Source organism: Myripristis murdjan, chromosome 5 (assembly GCF_902150065.1).
Source record: "Myripristis murdjan chromosome 5, fMyrMur1.1, whole genome shotgun sequence".
Lineage (NCBI taxonomy): Eukaryota > Metazoa > Chordata > Actinopteri > Holocentriformes > Holocentridae > Myripristis > Myripristis murdjan.
The window spans coordinates 9,991,474-10,005,084 of NC_043984.1; the positions used below are offsets into that span (position 1 = coordinate 9,991,474).

Below are 13,611 nucleotides of genomic sequence, written 5' to 3' on the forward strand. Positions count from 1 at the left end.
CTTTTCTGGTAATCAAGATGTGATGACTGGCCTGTGGCTGTGATTTCACCATCACACACACATACACACATGTTCCATTAAACGTGCCTCAGATTACTGACTTCATAAATGATTCAACAGCAAACAAACTTCATCCAGACTGCAATGTTCACTGTCAGCTTGACAGACAAAAGTGAAATGTTTTTTTTCTTTACTTTTTAGCTAACACTTGTGTGAATGACGTTCATTTACATCATCAGTCTGAACACCCATAGGAAAATCAGCTTTGAGACTACATGAGGAGTTTGCCCAGTAGAGGGCAGTGTACATTAGTGACAGGGTGTGCACGTGTGTGTGTCTGTGAGTCTGTGTGGGAGAAAAGTGAATGGAGAACTAAGTTGACCAGGATAAAACAGTTTGAATAGAAACACTAAAATATGGAGAATTAACTAGAAATAAAACGGTATAGTATTCTTTCAAATAATTTCAATAGACTATCATATTAAACCCTGTATCAGTTGATCCCTAATATAGGCTAACACAACCAAGTTCAAAGGAAATTGTACAATTTTAAGCTTCACTTTTCATTTTCACTGCAAGTCGGTGTCCCTCACACTGTGCCAATACTGTGTCAGTTTTAAAACACTGAATTCAACACAGGAAGAAACCCCATTAATTTGCCACCTGGTATCCCGTACTACTAAAAGGGCTGCAATTCACAAAATGTTCATATAAATATCCATTTTGTGCAACGGATGATCAGAAACTAAGCTGAGATGAAACTGAACTGAACAGACAGGAAGGCTGTGTACTAGCCTAATCTGAACTCTGCAGATCTCTTCTCTCTGAGGATTACAACTGTGAGTGAGTGAGTGTGTGTGTGTGTGTCTGTGTGTGTGTGTGTGTGTGTGTGTTAACATGTTCATGGATGTATGAATGGGTGGTTCAAAGTGGAGAGAGAAAGCAACAATGACCACTTTTCAATCAGTCTCCTTTGATCAATCATCATCTTGCAATCAGCAATCCTTTTTGCAGTCATACACCCAGTAAATACACTGTACCCTATAACCTATGTAATCTTATCAGTGGTGTGTGTATGTGTGTGTGTGTCGTATTTGCAATTTAAAATGTCATCAGTGCATGATAAGACACACAATGTCTCTCTCATTTCCACAGCATTGCACTACTCAAGGACGGTTTCATTCCATAACATCAGTGCTATCACATGATGATTAAAAGTCATTGTCGCCTTGCAGCACCAATTATCTCTCTCTCTTACACACAGAGGCAAACCCAAGCTTGCCACCCACAGATGAACACAGACACACAGGGATTCAACGATCACAGTTTCAGTTACTGACTTACTCCCCCAATGCGCACACACGCCACTCTGATGCTGATCCTTCTCTTGTCGTTTTAAACAAAACAGCTCAACGTTGATTCTGCTGCAGCCAGGATGAGATTAAAGCCCTGGCCCACGGCTGAAACACACTGCTTTGTGTCACTAACAGAGGTGTGTGCGTGTGTCTGTGTGTAGCAGCAACTATACTCAAAAGTTTGGCAATATATTGGGTCAATAGTGGAATTTTTTTGTATACATATAACAGCCAGTTGATGCACTGAAACTGATGTTCTTTGAAGCTTTTTCCATACTTCCATGCACAGCTGAATAGGGCTGTCAACAAACAGTCTAAATCTGAAAATTATTGAGAAAATTCAGTTGATTTGACTGTGGGGAAAAAAAGCTGCACGACTGTGGCTGTCTGCCTCACAAGTTCTCTCCAAGCAATCCCCATTTGGAATTACTTTGGATTTTGGACGGTAGATGGCAAAATTGTGGAAACTCGAGATAGAGTTGTATGAAAGCGACGTAAACTACAGTTAGCTTACCATTCCATCACTAGCAAGCTGAGGGCACATCTCAAACATGTGCACCCAAATGAGCATGGCCCGATGTCTGCAACTCCACCCAAACAGCTACGCCTGGACTCATATTCACACCGCCCGCCACAAGCTCACTATCTGCAGCATGACAAGAGGCTTGCATGAAGAAGCTTGTTCCAGTAAAGTGGAATCAGAGATTTCTGTCAGGAATGGGAACCAAGGTACCATATCCCTAGCTGTAGTACAATCACTAATAGAATCCTAGAAATGTACAACGGCACATCAGACAAAATAAAGGAATTATTCAAAGACAACACTGTACTGTTCTAAGGTTCTACTTAGGAAGCAAACACCAGACAACCCAGAACCACCTGCATTGACAGAGATGAGGACAAAGATCACCGATCTGATGAAGCGGTATAGCGACAAAAAGGACGCATTTATGCTGCATAACTACTTGTACATGTACAACTAGTTAAGCCTCTCACTGTATTGGTTTGCCCTCTTGTGGATATAATGCACAAAAATAAACATTTAGCCGAAATGGTTCGAACCTATGTTTTTTTTTTTTGTTTGTTTGTTTGTTTTTAAAAAATTTTCAAACGTCACTTTACTATTAGCCTATTAGCCATTGAGGTAGACTTCCCCCCAAGTACTAAAAGATAACTGGCAAATGATGTTGTGGCTAGCTTCTTCTTTTCCTCCACTCCCCTCTTTTGCACTCATTTCATGTACCTTTCAGGCACCTGCCAGCCACTGTTGATAATTGTTTTTTGTGTTAATGTGTTGTTTTGTTTGTTTTTTTTTTGGTCACCTGTTTATGCAATTTCAGGCTGTAAAAATGTCTCACATGATGGCAATTATTCACCCATTTTTCAAAATGGGTGAACTTTCCCTTTAAAGAGCTGCTGACTCTGAACCAGTTTCATTAGTCTGACTTTCAGTGGAGAGTTTTACTCTCATGATGGTCTAAACACTGTTGCTTTCCACCCTGACAAAGTAAAACACTGAAACACTGAACCTCTGTCATGCTCTGTCAGGAAAGCACTCATATTAAGGTATAATTTTTGTTTGTTTGTTTTGTTTTGTTTGCTTTTTTTTAGGTTGGTTACAAGCATTTCTCAGTATTGAGTTCAAAGTCCTCTGCACTACCATGCAACTTGTTACAGTTAGCAAAGTTAACTTCATGCTCAACATGCACCAAAACTTCAAAAACACTGAAAATGAGATCATTCAACCAAAACACAAGCGCTAGTTTTCTCCTAACAGGAACACTTTTGTCAGTGAGGACATAGTGACCTATAAAGCTCTAACAACAAGCTGCACCATTTTATGTCAGCCATTGAGGTGGTTAATGATTCTCTGTTCTCGAGCTTTTCATTTGAATAGTTTTTTTGGCTAATAGTTTTTTTAGGCATCCAGGAGACATCTAACCATGTGACTGGCCTTGCTTACATTACATCAATCAATGGTTTGTTACTATTTGTTTCTATAAGCATGTTAACTACTTTTTTAGGGCTTTGAACATACTATGTGTGATTTAGATCAATGTCCAGTAGAATTTTGTGCATCATGTTTTGAGATGGAGTTTTTCAGTGTTTGTGAGGCTGTAGTTACATTAAGTTCTGTTGAATCTGAGGGAGAAATGCATTCAAGAAGTTTGGAAAATGCATAATGAATGCATTTTGTGTCACAGCAATGAAAAATCATGGCTGACAAAGCACTGCTGTTCTAACTACAACGAGTTTTGAAAAAGGGAAGTCAGTGTTGAGAAATTGAAAACAACAAGGTTACATTGGTACAAAACAGAGGCTATCATTAAGTTCAGTACTGGCCTTTTTTAGCACGATAAGGTAACTTTAATCTCACTATTGAGAGCAAGTAACACACTCAAAGTCACTATGGAAATGGTATGAGAATACAGAGTGATACCAACTGGGATAAAGAGGCAGTTCATAAGATAACTATAAACTTACTATTGGGTATCACAAACACACTATGGGACACATACCATAGGGTATAAAAATAAAACAAAGTATCATCAACTCACTGCTGAGTGCCACAGATGCAGTATGAGAACATTTGGAACATTTTAGGACAAATATAATGATTTGTTGGGGGCCTAAGCCAAACCCAGGAGGAGGGAGGAGGGGGGTGGGGTTAAAGTAGGATAATGTTGTGTCACACGATGGGATTTAATCCCCTTCAAGCCTCCCAGCACAGCTTCAACATGACAAAATGGAAGAGCTCTGTTCACACCCAGCAGGCCAACATTGTTCCTCTGGCTGCTCAGCTAAATTCAGATGTGAATACGCTGTAAAAGACACAGACAGTGGATGGTGCTAGGCATGATGCTGCCATGATGATAGGCAGCCATAAATTAACTCAGCAGATACCACTTGCCAACCCCTAGCAGAGACAACCAACAGTACATATTCGGCATACATCTCAGAGCATTTTACACACACATGCACTCACACACAAAAGCCAACACCTGTGCCAGTGACATTTGAAATCAGTACATTTCAAGTGTGCTGTATTAATTTTCTTCCAATGTTCTTTTACCATTTCCTACTGTACATAGTTGTATTTTATAACCTCGACTATTATATCAAGTAAAATCACAAATCCTGAATACAGTAATTGTGAGGGTGTGAGGGTGAGGGGAGGGAGGCAAACAAGACACAGCGACAAAGACAGAGAGGGCGAAAGACAGAGAAACGAGTATATACAAGAGTGGTAACCAGGGAGAGAGAGAGATATAGAGAGAGAGAGAGAGAGAGAGAGAGAGAGAGAGAGAGAGAGAGAGAGGGAGGGAGGGAGGGAGGGAGAGAGAGGGGGACATGAAGTGGGCGAGTGAGCGAGCGAGCGAGCGAAAGAGAGAGAGAGAGATAGAGAGAGAGAGGAACTGAGATAGAGCGAGCAAGAGAGAGACGGTGAGCGAGTGAGCGTGGCGTGAGAGCAAGAGCGAGAGCGAGCGAGGGGGGAGAGAGAGCAAAGAGAGAGAGAGAGAGCAAATGGCAAGCAACGTGCGCCTCGCGAGCATCTCCGCCTTCAAGTTTTCAGCTCGAGGCTGCTTCACTTCCCTTTTCCGTTAGTCAGTAACTAAGAGAACTCATCAAATACAACGTTAAATCTAACATATACATAGGATAATATATTGTAAGATAATATAATACTCGCAAAGACAAAAAATGGCGAATTAAACTGCAGAAAATAGAAATAAAAATACAAACGACGAATGATAAAACAAACACTACATGTACATGTAGATGTACATGTAGCCTTATTGCATGAGACTGTAGACTTTAAACAACGGCGAAAAAACGGAATTGACCGTTGTGAAGCACATAAACCCAGGGAGATATCAAACTGAAGGCCAGCTGAACACAATGAAAAGCTGTAGAGGAAATGAGAAATAACACTCGGGAGTAAAAGAGGGCATATCCTCCATTCTAAGTTGCAAGTGTAAAACGACAGTTAGCCCAGGGCTAATGGGGGTTTTAGCTCAGGGCTAAGTAAAATGTGAACAAGGTTTAAGAGAGAAATCGATTGGACGGAAGGGGAAGAACAGCCTGTTTCCTAGTAAATTCTGCATCGCAGCTTCAACGAAACACGCAGCATGGAAACATCCCCTAAACAGCTTGTGAAACCATTTCTCAACCTATTTCTTTCTTTATAAACCCCGTCTAAACCCCGTGTCTAATAACGCCACTGGAGAAGCGCTGTTTCCCATGCCACAAAAATTATCCTGACTCTCATTAAGACAAAGCGAAGTAAGATGTCACATAAACGTTTCTGACGGTTATATTAAAAGAAAACATCAGTGAAACCCCATTGAGACGAGAACATCAGTCCTGCTCAGACCTATAGGTGTAGCCTCCATGTGGAGAATAATTTTGTCTCTCATTACCTGCTTGCAGACTGACTGTTGATACAGGTTTGTATATTTTTGTCCTTTTATGTCCTTTGCGCGTCCCTTGTCCTTTTTTCTTGTCCGTGTCCTCCGGTGTCGGTGAGCGACTGACGGATGGATGCGTCGGTGGGTTTTATATGCGAGCCTTTCTTTAGGACCCCTCAACAGGGCATATAAGCAATGAGTGGAAAATCACCGGCCTGCCTCCTTCATAGCAACAAGAAAGCTGTGGCTGCCGCTGCCTTTGCGCGCCGCCGGAAACGTAGGATTTTTCAAGAGCCAATCACGTGAACGACCCAACCACAGATTAATCGCTACATTTCTCATGTCGGGGAAAGTATGCATTTGGGGTGATACCTTAGGTGCTCATACGAGAGGGAAAACATGGATATTCAGGCAAAAGTGGGCAGCTAAGTGATTTATCTATTGTTGTTATTAGCATATTGCAATTCTGCGTTCATAACTACTATTGTTACTGTGCAGCAGGGGGCTCAGAATGAAAAGTTGACGATCATCAAGGGCACGGAGTCAGAGTGCTTGGAAATAAAGGTTTCAGTTTCTCAAAGGAAAAGTAATTACTTTTCAGTCATGAGCATAAGAGAAGAAAGACATACATGGGATTTGAATCTGGAAAAGAAAACAAATACAGGATTAAAATTTAAGACAAGTGAAATTAGTCTCATGTTTATCTTACAGGAATAAGAATAAAATAAAGATTTTAGTTAAACACATGGGACTGGAACTAAAGGCTAAATAAACTCCTGTTATGCCTAGTTCACACTACATGGTTTTAGCTCTGATTTTCTGGACACCAACAGTTTTGGGAGCTCCAGACAAATTGTTATTCACTTGGCACTCACAGAATGGGCTCATGCGCTGTGTGTGAACCATTCAAAGACACAAGCAAAGAGGCTTACCAATCCCAGATATCTAGCAGGCTACTAGCATTTGTCTGATTAAGAGAGATTGACAGTAGGAATAGATGGTCCTACTCTGACCCACTGGAAGATACAGTAGGGACCTACTAACCCATACTCTGTGTGAGTGATTACAACTGATAACGTCCATTCAAAGGTGTGATAACAGTTGAATCAGGTGATATAACTGAGTATAACTTATAGACTCTACCCCTGCCATGCCACTTGCCATCCCTGCCTGTTATATATTTCTAGATTTATGCTTTATATCAGTTATGTATGTGTGTGTGTGTGTGTGTGTGTGTGTGTGTGTATATATAGATAGATAGATAGATAGATAGATAGATAGATAGATAGATAGATAGATAGAGGTATATATGTGTGTGTGTGTGTGTGTGTGTGTATTCTAGCAATGCTAGAATATGAACTTCATGATTTGGTAATAACAACTTAGCATCTTATGGCTCTGTAAAGTCAATGGTCAATTCATTGGCTATGAAGCAGCCTGTGATTTTACATCCCTGTGAATTACAAATTCAAGGGAGGTTTCACTCTGATTGCTAGCTTAAGTATGCTCAGTATGTTCACAGTATGTTCACAGACGCTGACTGAAATGTCCCAGGGCACAGAAATAAGCTGTGAGGACAGGTTTGATAACCGCACAGCTGCAGAGCTGGTTTACAGCATGTCCATCTGTTATCACATATTGCATTATAGGAAGTCAATATCATCGCATAATGCATAGGAAGCGGTACGACGCCCACAGAGTCAATCACAAAGCACGACAAGGGGACACTTCTTATGGAAGATGTTGCCTGTTGTAACAATGCTCCACATGCTTTACATATTGACATCTGAGGCCAAACCTCACTGAATAAAAGATTGTCATACAATGATTAATGATGAAATGATCAAGTTACAACAAAATGAGGTTTTATTCCCAAAATGTGGACAGAATGGGCAACTTGTTCAGAGGTCAATACTGAAATTAGGCACATCACACTCCCTTGGAACATTATAAAATAAACAGGCTTCATTCACAACATGTTAGTGATAGAAATGATTCGTCCACAGACTGAAACTCAGTAGTTAGATAGAATAACAATATTTGTATTCTATGACGATGGCGGGCACATAAAAATGACGCACGGGCCACATGCACGGGTTGAGTAGCCATTATAAGATTGGGACCTTTGCTGGGAGGAAATTTTAGTAACTGGTCGTCTTTGAATTTTAATTGAAAGCCCTCGCTTTATACAAAAGACCTGCCTCACTGTCAGTGTCAGGGCTTCAGGAACTGTATTTTATTTCAGCAACTGAGTCCCTCTGCTGAGACAACATTCACTCTATCACAGCTTTTTTGTCATACTTATTTTTATTTTTTTTTATTTTTTTTTACTACACCAGTAGTGATGCTCTGGAAAACCACATGTGCTTTTTTTGAGCAAATGTGATTTTCTCATATTCTTTTTCATTTCAGTTCAAACCATTGTTGTTCCAAGAAGGAAAAGGAAGAAAAAAATAGACTTGCAGCGTGGCTCAGTACAAACCACACAATCATGATCAACTTTGCTTTCAGCTGCTGAAGTTCTTTCAATTGTTATTTTTTCCCCACCCATATTCTAGGAAGACTTGCCCCTACTTTGCTACTGATTGGCTAGTACTTGTTGCCACTCATTACCTCTGTTGGTTAGGGTGGTTAAGGTATGGGTTAGGCTGGCATAAGGGTTAGCCAATCAGAGGCTGTGGGGAAAAAAACATAATGCTTCTTCCAACAGCCTTGATTTTTGTTTGTTTTTTTCCCCCATTATTTAAAAATGTTTTTTTTTGTTTTTTTTTTTTTTTAATTATTTTCAGTGAGAATGAACAACAGCACAAATTGTAATACACCTAATAAAACATGAATTTAAAAAAGAGTGGTAACTAAGTGGCGTGCACACAAAGCCTAAGATTTACATATTTAATCCTCTTCAGAACTGTACAGTTGATCACATTAAGAAAACAAACTTTGTTTAGTTGTGCCTCCCTTATGTAGATTTTTTTTTTTTCCAAATGAAGGAAGGATAATAAATCGAGAAAGTGGGTTCAAGGGGATTTTTTTGAGTTCTGGTGTGATAAAATCTGCCTATGGGCAATTAAGGAAGAGACAGCTATGACATCAGCCTTGTTTCTATCCATTTCTATGAGTGCATTGTCTGTCTATGGCATTGCTAAAGTAACTACTGTGAGTTCAAACAATATTTTAAAAAATGAATTTCAAAAAGTAGAAAGTTTAGGGCAAAGGAAAAACATGTAAGTGTGAGAACCACATACCATATTTTCTGCATGTTTGCAGCCCAGTAATAACAACAAAGATTGGGCAGGGATGGACCTTCAGATGCACTTTTTTGTAAGATAGATCTTTTATCTCTGAGGGGATTTGAGACTAAATAAAAGAGGAAAGCAAACTATCCAGTTCAGAATAAAGGAGAGGAGGAGGAGAGAGAGAGGGATACATTGAAAGAGAAACAACATTCTAGGGACTATGTTCAATCTAATACTATGGATTCTACCTAATAATGATAGTAAATCATTGAAATGAAGCAAACCTTATTTAATCTTTGAGGTGAAGTGTTGAAAGTTGAGTTTGTAAAAGTCTGAGAGAGAACTGTAAATGCTGACTCCAAAGTATTTGATTTTTCTAGGAGAAAAACAGATGGACAAGGAGCCTGGGATGGAGCAAGGTGGCCAAATTGTTAACTGAGAAATAGTCACTCTTATCAAAATTAAGTTTATCACCAGAGAAAGACCTTGATGTGCTGAACAGGCCCATAAAATGATCAATATGGCTATTAGGATTAGAGATGTATAATAGCAAATCATCTGCATAGAGAGATAAGCACCGTGTGATTCTTCCTTGTTGAGAATGTAATTGATGATTTAAACTAGGACCAAAACCAAAATTTCCTTAAACTGAAAATAAATAGCCCTGTTCAACATGATCAAAAGCTTTATGTGTCCAAGGCAACCGCAATTTCAGGGTTATCAAAATTGGAGTTTGAGAGAACAATATTAAGGAGACAGCGTATATTTGTTGATACCTGCCAGTATATTTGGTGGACTGAGGAGTAAAAGGAAAACTGCCTAAGAGTAGGGTGTAGGAAAATGGCTTGAAGTCGGATTCGAACCCAGAATGCTGTGATCAGGACTCAGCCTTAACAAGTGGCATGCACTCACCAGGTGACCAGGTGAGCTACCCCCATCAGTAGTCTATTTGATGGCTTCAGTGAAGCAAAAAATCCCAATCAGAACCTAATAATTATAGCAAAATTTTCAAACAACAACCAGGGCAATGTACTCATTAAATCATGAATTGCACTTGTGAGGGTTGGCAGGGTACCTGCAGGAATCAGAAGGCCGAATTTAGGACTACAGATTTAAAGGACCATACCAATGAGTTTGCATATATAGTGTAATATCTACAAAATGTAAACATAATGTTTCTGCTTTTTTTCACCAAAGCAAGCAGTCGTATTTTAGAACTCCAATATGATTTTACTTAACTTTCATCCAGTATGCAATATGAAAATTAACTTTCAGAGACTTCAAACTTTCCTTACACCAGCATTCCAAAGGCGTAATAAAGTCATCCACATTAGTTTTCCTAAAAGCAGCAGCACTGTTGTGTTTTGATGACTTGAAATTGGGCGGAGTGAAAGGTGTCTCCACCAGAAAATAGTCCCCAGAGAACCATTTGCTTTAGACATCAATTTTATGGTTTATGAATGGTGATGACTTTAGTACCCCTGCATGATCTGCAAAATAGTTTGTTGCGATGTAAAATATGGGTAAATTGTAGTAAATGGGCCAAATATTGAAAATCATCAGTATGGTGCTTTAAAGCTCTATTTATTACAATGCAATGTGGTGCATGTAGAGTGAACCACAATCCAATTAGGGGAGAGTGGGGTAATTTGTGCCAAGGGGCAAGTAGTGCCACCCCTGTTATCTAGAAAACCATAGAAGAAGTTGGTCATGTGACCACATATTTTTGAAGAGGCATCCATTTCACTCATCCTGCAAAGAAGGGAGACACATGGCTTGAGAGGTAAGCACATTTCAGTTCAAAAAACATTTTTTTGCCCTCCAAAGTAAAATTTCCATGATCAAGGTTTTTTGATTGCTGTGTTTGAACAATTATCGAAAACTTTGAAAACAGTTCACACAGGTTTAGTACTTTACTAAGCTACACCATTAGTCTATACAGTTAGCATGATGTTAGCTCAAAACAGCTGGGGGATGCATTTTTTTCAAAATGGTGGGCTTGGGGTAAGTTGTGCCAGTGGCACAACTTGTGATTATATACTATATATTACTTTATTGTATTTTATTGTTATTGTACATTGTCTTCTTACTTTTGATCACTAAAACTATTCAGATTCAAGTGAAGATGATTTTCAGGTGCTCATTTTGGAATTTTTATTTTGTTCTGGGTATGTGTTCATGTGGCGCTAGACCTTGTTATAGAAAAGTGGCCTGTGAGCTTGTTAAAATAATAAATAAATGTTAAAAAAAATAATTTTGTATTGAATTTGTTTTGCTTTTATATAGCATTATCATTTGTGAGATTAAAATGACCTGTTTTTCTTCAATTATCAATGGCACAATTTACCCCAGTCTATTCTCTCTAATGGCACAATTTACCCCGCACCGGGGGCAAGTTGTGCCACAAAACCACTTTTTTTTCGAAAGCTATATTTCTCAAACAGTTTATATAAGATCCAAAGTGATTGTTCCCAGGGATGCACAACATCCTAAACTATATGTGCATATTTTAGTTGGAGGCATTACTGTAATCCCCTCTCTTTAAAGGCACTTTAAGTAAAAATTGGCACTATTTACCCCACTCTCCCCTATTTTGAATATGGGTGTAATTTATGGACATAGTTTGTTTAATTGTGAATAAACACACACCCTTGAATAAACACAACTAATAAATAGGCAGAATAAGGACATAAGTCAACGGCAGGAGGCTAACAGTTAGCATGTGGAGCATCCAGCCAGTATCCAGCACTCAGTAACAATGAGAGGAAGATAGCACCACCACTGTCCTACAGAACAGCTAGGGGAGAGGTGACATTTTTTTGATGTTGTCACACAGGTTGGTGTGTTCAGACCAGATTCTATACGTCAAAGAAACAGAAATGCAGGCAGACTTGTCATATTCCTGTCTGTACAGTAGATCATCATGGCTGCAGCCTGACTGTATGTCAGACTAACAATGTCAGCTCATTTTTAGAAAGCATCTCACTACGGTCATGCTGCAGAAGTCACCTCCATATTGCAGCAAACACTTAGTTGGCCAGACACTTTCCATTTATAGCTCTAGCAGCATTGTGCTGACAGAGAGCTGTAAACTCTGCCCCAAAAACTCTGCTTATCCACATCTTATCTTGAACCCTTCACTGCCAGTGAATGTCACCTCTTCATTGTTTGGCAGTCAGTCACTTGCTACTGCATTTATGCTGGCATTATGTAATAAATAGCCTCTGCGACATTAAGGGAAATCACCTATCAAATATATGTTAGACACAAAATAGGAAAAAGTTAAAAGAAATTCTGCTTCTTAGGTAACTTAAGTCCTTGGTTATTATCTGCCATTCACCCTGTATTTGCTTGAACATATTGATTCTATTCATTTATTTATTTATTTTTATTATTGAATTTCCAAAATAAATTAAGCAAAATATAGCAATATTTATAATTGGAAGCGTCCATGGTCAATGGAAACAATTATTTGCTGTGTTTTGTTTTATTTGTAAGAAAAAAAAAATCACATGACTTGAGCTGACTGTTGCATGCAGGTGTGACTCAGCCAAGGTCTGCGGTTGAAAGAAAGACAGAAAAAAAAGAAAGAAAGAAAATCACGATGTTAGCTGCAAAAACGCCACAATGAGCAGTCAGTCAAAATGGCTTTGTGGTGCAATTTGCAGATCCATAACATTTGCATGTATTATAACAGTGACTGGTTCATTCTGGCACAAATTATACTTTTGGACAGGTATCTGCACGCATACATCCAGATTCACATGGATGTGTGCAATGGTATGTACACAATTAAATGTCATCTTCTAGGAGGGGAGTTTGTAATACTGTACTGCAACGTGCTTGGTGTTTTGATATTTTAATCTAGGCTATCAGAAAAAAAAATAAGATATTTGAAAAATTAATTTAAAAAAGTAAATTACTGAAGGATCTGATGTTTTCAAAATATTTTAATAGACATTTTGGCTGCTATTACAGATACAAAGTCATGCTACTTGGAAGAGCCTTCAACTTGCTAGCCAAGCCTGCACATTTATTCCACTTAATTATATCTACTGAAAGCAACAGGACAGTGTCCTTGTGCTGCTGAGGTGAACCATGCACCCCAGTTAACAGACATGAAGGCTGAAGCGTCAAGATAAGGAATGGTTTCTCTATTGCTTCTCTGTAAAAAGCCTCTTCGCATGTGGGGAATGTGTTCAACTTGCTGATGAACACTGAGCGCTGTTCTATCTCTGGTTGTCAGGTTTTCCTCAGCTGCTGAACAGTTTCCTGTGTGTGACCCCAGTGACCTCTGACAACCTGTCTGTGTTAGTAAGCAGAGGTGCTGTTTCACCTCATGCTGATTTGACTGGACATCATTGTATAGCTTTCTTTATATTATTATTATTATTATTATTATTATTTGTAGTAGTAGTAGAAGTATGTATATATGTATGTATGCATCTATGTATGTATTTAATTATTTGTATTATATGTTCTACACTAATAATAATAACTAATAAACTATATGGCAGACCTACCCAGACCTACCACCCTAATGATATTATTATATTAATGCATTATTATGCTGTTAATATTACTACTACTAATAATAATATACTGTTAATA

At 38.8% G+C, this 13,611-nt stretch overlaps 1 protein-coding gene across 1 annotated transcript in view; it reads right to left on the bottom strand.

Annotated features, from left to right (window-relative positions):
- LOC115359546 (sodium- and chloride-dependent taurine transporter-like) overlaps positions 1 to 5,990 on the bottom strand; it is a 43,127-nt gene extending 37,137 nt beyond the window's left edge. The window contains exon 1 of the mRNA XM_030052087.1: positions 5,777 to 5,990. The gene's annotated coding sequence lies outside the window, so the exon portion shown is untranslated. The remainder of the gene's footprint in view (positions 1 to 5,776) is intronic.
- Positions 5,991 to 13,611: the final 7,621 nt, after the last annotated feature.